This window comes from Dermochelys coriacea, chromosome 4 (genome assembly GCF_009764565.3).
Source record: "Dermochelys coriacea isolate rDerCor1 chromosome 4, rDerCor1.pri.v4, whole genome shotgun sequence".
In the NCBI taxonomy this organism is placed as follows: Eukaryota; Metazoa; Chordata; order Testudines; family Dermochelyidae; genus Dermochelys; species Dermochelys coriacea.
The window spans coordinates 108099919-108107030 of record NC_050071.1 but is presented as its reverse complement, the minus strand read 5'-3'; positions in this window follow the sequence as shown (position 1 = coordinate 108107030).

Below are 7112 nucleotides of genomic sequence, written 5' to 3'. Positions count from 1 at the left end.
AACTAGAGTATTGTGTCAAGAAATAGAAGAAAGTTCAGAAAAGAGCAACACAAATGATTAAAGATCTAGAAAACATGACCTATAAGGGAAGATTGAAAAAATAGGTTTGTTTAGTCTGGATAAGAGAAGACTGAGAGGGGACATAACAGTTTTCAAGTCACATAAAAGGTTGTTACAAGGAGGAGGGAGAAAAATTGTCCTCTTTGATCTTTGAGGAGAGGGCAAGAAGCAATTTGGGCTTAAATTGCAGCAAGGGCAGTTGAAGTTGGACATTAGGAAAAACTCCCTGTCAGGGTGGTTAAGTACTGGAGTGAATTGTCTAGGGAGATTGTGGAATCTCCATCATTAGAGATTTTTAAGAGCAGGTTAGACAAACACCTGTCAGGGATGGTCTAGATAATACTCACTCCAGACATGAGTGCAGGGGACTGAAATAGATGACCTTTTGAGGTCCCTTCCAGTCCTATGATTCTATGCTTTGAAAGGATGTAGCATCATGTGTACTGCTCCTGCGTTCCCAGCCCTGCTGAGGGCTTGCTTAAAGTCACACTTGAACTGTATACACAGCTGTCATGTTAAATACAGCATTCTTCTTTGATACCACTAAGCTTTGGTGTTGGTTATATTCAGCATAAAGGAAAAGAGAGTCCAAATGGTCCTTCAATCACCTCCTGTATGTTTCTCTCATATCTGGGAGATTCTCGAACACCACTGTAGCCCGAATTACTATGAGTGATAGTAAATAGTAAGTAATCCAAAGAAAAAGAATGTTAATGACTCTGTAGATTGGTGGTTCGGGCACTCACCCAGGAAGTAAAAGATCCAAGTTCAATGGCACTTTTATTTATACAGAGTGGGATGGAAGAGACTGAGCAGGACCCAGATCAGGTCCCAAAGCTGTCCCTCATGGCTATGGTGTCTCCTGCATTGTAGGATACCCCAGTTCGCCCAAGAGTTCTGAAGGTACTCAAATGTGAAATTGCAGGACTACTAAATGTCATCTGTAACCTATCATTTAAATCAGCTTCTGTAGCAAATGACTGGAGGATAGCTATTGTGAAGCCAATTTTTAAAAAGAGCTCCAGAGGAGACCCTGGCAATTACAGACTGGTAAGCCTGATTTCAGTACTGGGCAAACTGGTTGAAACTATAGTAAAGAACAAAACTGTCAGACACATAGATGAATATAATTTGTTGGAGAACAGTCAATGTGGTTTTTGTAAAAGGAAATCATGCCTCTCTAATCTACTAGAATTCTTTAAGGGGGTCAACAAGCATGAGGACAAGGGGGATCCAGTGGATATAGTGTATTTAGATTTTCAGAAAGCCTTTGACAAGGTCCCTTACGAAAGGCTCTTAAGCAAAATAAGCAGTCATGGGATAAGAGGTAAGGTTCTCTCATGGATTGGTAACTGGTTAAAAGATAGGAAACAAAGGGTAGGAATAAATGGTCAGTTTTCAGAATGGAGAGAGGTAAATAGTGGTGTCCTCCCGGGGTCTGTACTGGGCCCAGTCCTATTTAACATATTCATAAATGATCTGGAAAAAGGGATAAAGTGTGAGGTGGCAAAATTTGCAGATGATACAAAACTACTCAAGATAGTTTTACTAAACTAAATCCCTGGCAGACTGCGAAGAGCTACAAAGGATCTCTCAAAACTGGGTGACTGGGCAACAAAATGGCAGATGAAATCCAATGTTGATAAATGCAAAGTAATGCACATTGGAAAACATAATCCCAACTATACAGATAAAATGAAGGGGTCTAAATTAGCTGTTACCACTCAAGAAAGAGATCTTGGAGTCATGGACAGTTCTCTGAAAACATCCACTCAATGTGCAGTGGCAGTGAAAAAAGCTAATAGAATGTTGGGAATCATTAAGAAAGGGATAGCCAATAAGACAAAAAATATCATATTGCCTCTTTATAAATCCATGGTACTCCCACATCTTGAATACTGCATGCAGATGTTGTCACCCCATCTCAAAAAAAGATATATTAGACTTGGAAAAGGTTCAGAAAAGGGCAACAAAATGATTAGGAGTATGGAACAGCTGCCATATGAGGAGAGATTAATAAGACTGGGACTTTTCAGCTTGTAATTAATAGACAGCAGGTTTAAAACAAACAAAATGAAGTATTTTATCACACAATCACCCTATAGAGGTCATTACCAGGGGATGTTGTAAAGGTCAAGACTATAACAGGGTTCAAAAAAGAACTAGATAAATTGATGGAGGATAGGTCCATCAATGGCTATTAGCCAGGATGGGCAGGGATGGTGTCCCTAGCCTCTGTTTGCCAAAAGCTGGGAATGGGCGACAGCGTATGGATCACTTGATAATTACCGGTTCTGTTCATTATGTCTGGGTCACCTGGCATTGGCCACTGTCAGAAGACAGGATACTGGGCGGGATGGACCTTTGGTCTGACCCAATTTGACCGTTCTTATGTTCTTAGTTCAAATCCATTTAACACATCAGGCAAAGGGGAGAATTGAACCCCAGTTTCCTACATCCTGTTGGAGTACCAATGGGCTAAAAGTTATAAAGGTGCAAGGTCTCATCCTTTGTTTTTGTAAAAGTGCCTCAAATCAAAATGAAGAATTTACAGTTGAATCAAAATGAAACATTTTTTTGACCCAACTTGCATTTCCCCCTCCCACTTTTTGATTCACTGAAAAGTTTAGTTTTCAGTTCAATCTGAAACAAACACTTTTTTGGTTGGCTGGCAATTCTGAATAAAATAAAATAACCTCCATTATTTGCCCAGCTCTAGTCCTTGTATCCTTCATCTTCTAGTGCAAGCAGGGAGTCCAAATCTATGGGTGTTTGTGTGTAACTAGAGAAAACTGGTTTGGGAAGCAGGTCTAGTCACCCTTTATCAGGTTGGGCTTGATAAGCAGGCCTTGGGAACAATAATGAAGGGTTTCAGAGTAGCAGCCGTGTTAGTCTGTATTCGCAAAAAGAAAAGGAGTACTTGTGGCATCTTAGAGACTAACAAATTTATTAGAGCATAAGCTTTCGTGAGCTGCTCACGAAAGCTTATGCTCTGATAAATTTGTTAGTCTCTAAGGTGCCACAAGTACTCCTTTTCTTTTAATAATGAAGGGTGTCTCTCTAGATAGCAGAGAGGGTAAAGTGATCAGTGAGAGGGGATTGCTTTCAGTGGAGGTAAGTTATTTTCCTTTGCTGAAAAAACAGTTTCTCTAGCTTCACTTATGAGAAGTGTGACTCTATGTCTGTTAAACAAAGTGTTTCTTTTCCATTTTTAATCTTAAATAGTTATTTTAACTTCATGCAGACATCCTCAAAGGAGGAGAACTCCATAATCTCTAAGGAGAGGAGCTAACAGGTAAATGTACCTGCCCATGCCTCAGTGAAACAGTGACAAACATATAGCTGGAATCAGGCTGGCTCACCTGTGTGTTAGTATTATTAACATAGGCATTAGAATTATATAAATGTGTTTAGACTTTATTAGTACATGCAGCAACTCACAAGCATTTAATATCACTTATAACATTGATATCCCATACTGTAAGGTAATATTTAAGTGGTTATGTTTTGTGCCTCTGTGACTAAGTAAATCACCAGATAGAAGATAGTGAATAATTGGTGCGAAGTACAGATCTGCAACAAAGTATTATGTCCTGCCCAACAGAAAAGGTCCATTTACACCAAACGTACTATTATGGGATGGCGAGGGGACAAAAGACTTTGTTCCTCTGCTCTTCACTCTGTTAAGGTGAGTCATGCAAGTGGATTCCTCCCATCAGCTGAGTTTGCAGCTCAAAGCACATGATAGGACCAGGATAAAAACCCCAAACAGAAGGAATTGATGATCTCAATGCTGCTTGGACTCTGGGGGGGCCGGTTTATTAGGCAGAAGCAAGAGATCCCCAGTGCTTAGCCTGGGTTAACCTTAAAGTACATATAAAGCTTGCTTATTATAGAAGCTTCTGCTACTTTTTGAAACTTAAGATTGTAACTCATTTGTGTATTTATCTTGTTTAATCTTGTAAATAACTCTTGTTTTCTTTCCCTGTTTAATAAATCTTTATATGGTTAATTATAGGATTGGCTACAAGCATTGTTTTCAGTGTGAGATCAAAGGTGCATTTGGCCTGTGGTAAATGACTGGTCCTTTGGGACTGGGAGTAATCTGAATATTACTGTGATTCTGAGTATAAGGGACCATCTATTACAGAGGTACACTCATGAGGGTGATGAGTTAAATCAAAGTACCTCAGGGGACAGTCTGTGGCTCCATGTTTAGGCGATTATAGTGCCTGACGAGTACACACTTGATAATTGGTCGGTGAAATCTAAGTGTAGAACTCTCAACCAATTTGGGGCTTGTGCCCTGTATTCTAACAGTCTTCCCTGTGGTTGGTAATTGTGCTCTGGAGTCACTGCAGGCAGCTTTACAGTAAAGAGTTCCCCCTCTCAGCCTAAGTCAAAGGCCCAGGGCAAAAGTGTCCTATCTTGTCCCAGTGATTTGTGTTGCCCTCAGGCTGTAATGGATGGATACAGTCGGGAGAAGCCAGAAGACAAAGGAGGCAAAGAGGGCTTGAGGAGGTGTAAAGCCAATACCATAAATGATGTAGCTGATATTAATGTTAATATATTCTAATGCCTCTACTCTCTTGCATTTCACCATAAGGGTAGCTGCCCCCCCCATCTCCACTGAGTTAGTATAAAAGAAAAGGAGTACTTGTGGCACCTTAGCGACTAACAAATTTATTTGAGCATAAGCTTTCATGAGCTACAGCTCACTTCATCGGATGCATTCGGTGGAAAATACAGTGGGGAGATTTATATACAAACACAGAGAACATGAAACAATGGGTTTTATCATACACACTGTAAGGAGAGTGATCACTTAAGATGACCTATTACCAGCAGGAAGTCTCTATTCAAGCATAAGTTAATTGTATCCAGTTTGCAAATTAATTCCAATTCAGCAGTCTCTTGTTGGAGTCTGTTTTTGAAGTTTTTTTGTTGGATAGCCATTCTCAGGTCTGTAATCGTGTGACAGGAGAGATTGAAGTGTTCTCCGACTGGTTTTTGAATGTTATAATTCTTGACGTCTGATTTGTGTCCATTTATTCTTTTACATAGAGACTGTCCAGTTTGATCAATGTACATGGCAGAGGGGCATTGCTGGCACATGATGGCATATATCACATTGGTAGATGCGCAGGTGAACGAGCCTCTGATAGTGTGGCTGATGTGATTAGGCCCTATGATGGTGTCCCCTGAATAGATATGTGGGCAGAGTTGGCAACGGGCTTTGTTGCAAGGATAGGTTCCTGGGTTAGTGGTTCTGTTGTGTGGTGTGTGGTTGCTGGTGAGTATTTGCTTCAGGTTGGGGGGGCTGTCTGTAAGCAAGGACTGACCTGTCTCCCAAGATCTGTGAGAGTGATGGGTCATCCTTCAGGATAGGTTGTAGATCCTTGATGATGCATTGGAGAGGTTTTAGTTGGGGGCTGAAGGTGATGGCTAGTGACGTTCTGTTATTTTCTTTGTTGGGCCTGTCCTGTAGTAGGTGATTTCTGGGTACTCTTCTGGCTCTGTCAATCTGTTTCTTCACTTCATCAGGTGGGTTTTGTAATTGTAAGAATGCATGATAGAGATCTTGTAGGTGTTTGTCTCTGTCTGAGGGGTTGGAGCAAATGCGGTTATATCGTAGAGCTTGGCTGTAGACAATGGATCGTGTGGTGTGATCTGGATGAAAGCTAGAGGCATGTAGGTAGGAATATCAGTCAGTAGGTTTCCGATATAGGGTGGTGTTTATGTGACCATCGTGTATTAGCACCGTAGTGTCCAGGAAGTGGATCTCTTGTGTGGACTGGTACAGGCTGAGGTTGATGGTGGGATGGAAATTGTTGAAATCATGGTGGAATTCCTCAAGGGCTCCTTTTCCATGGGTCCAGATGATGAAGATGTCATCAATGTAGCGCAAGTAGAGTAGGGGCATTGGGGACGAGAGCTGAGGAAGCGTTGTTCTAAGTCAGCCATAAAAATGTTGGCATACTGTGGGGCCATGCGGGTACCCATGGCAATGCTGCTGATTTGAAGGTATACATTGTTCCCAAATGTGAAATAGTTATGGGTGAGGACAAAGTCACAAAGTTCAGCCACCAGGTTAGCCGTGACATTATCGGGGATACTGTTTCTGATGGCTTGTAGTCCATCTTTGTGTGGAATGTTGGTGTAGAGGGTTTCTACATCCATAGTGGCTAGGATGGTGTTTTTAGGAAGATCACCGATGGATTGTAGTTTCCTCAGGAAGTCAGTGGTGTCTCGAAGATTGCTGGGAGTGCTGGTAGTGTAGGGCCTGAGGAGGGAGTCTACATAGCCAGACAATCCTGCTGTCAGGGTGCCAATGCCTGAGATGATGGGGTGTCCAGGATTTCCAGGTTTGTGAATCTTGGGTAGCAGATAGAATACCCCAGGTCGGGGTTCCATGGGTGTGTCTGTGCGGATTTGTTCTTGTGCTTTTTCAGGGAGTTTCTTGAGCAAATGCTGTAGTTTCTTTTGGAAACCCTCAGTGGGATCAGAGGGTATTGTAGAAAGTGGTGTTGGAGAGCTGCCTAGTAGCCTCTTGTTCATATTCCGACCTATTCATGATGACGACAGCACCTCCTTTGTCAGCCTTTTTGATTATGATGTCAGAGTTGTTTCTGAGGCTGTGGATGGCATTGTGTTTTGCACGGCTGAGGTTATGGGGCAAGTGATGCTGCTTTTCCACAATTTCAGCCCATTCACGTTGGCAGAAGCACTCTATGTAGAAGTCCAGTCTGTTATTTTGATCTTTAGGAGGAGTCCACCCAGACTCCTTCTTTTTGTAGTGTCGGTCAGAAGGTCCCTGTGGGTTAATATGTTGGTTAGAGGTGTGTTGGAAATATTCCTTGAGTCGGAGACGTCGAAAATAGGATTCTAGGTCACCGCAGAACTGTATCATGTTCGTGGGGGTAGAGGGGCAAAAGGAGGGACCCCAACATAGGACAGATTCTTCTGCTGGGCTAAGAGTATAGTTGCAGATTAACAATATTGCTGGGTGGGTTAAGGGAACCATTTTTGTGGCCCCTTCTGGCATGTAGTAG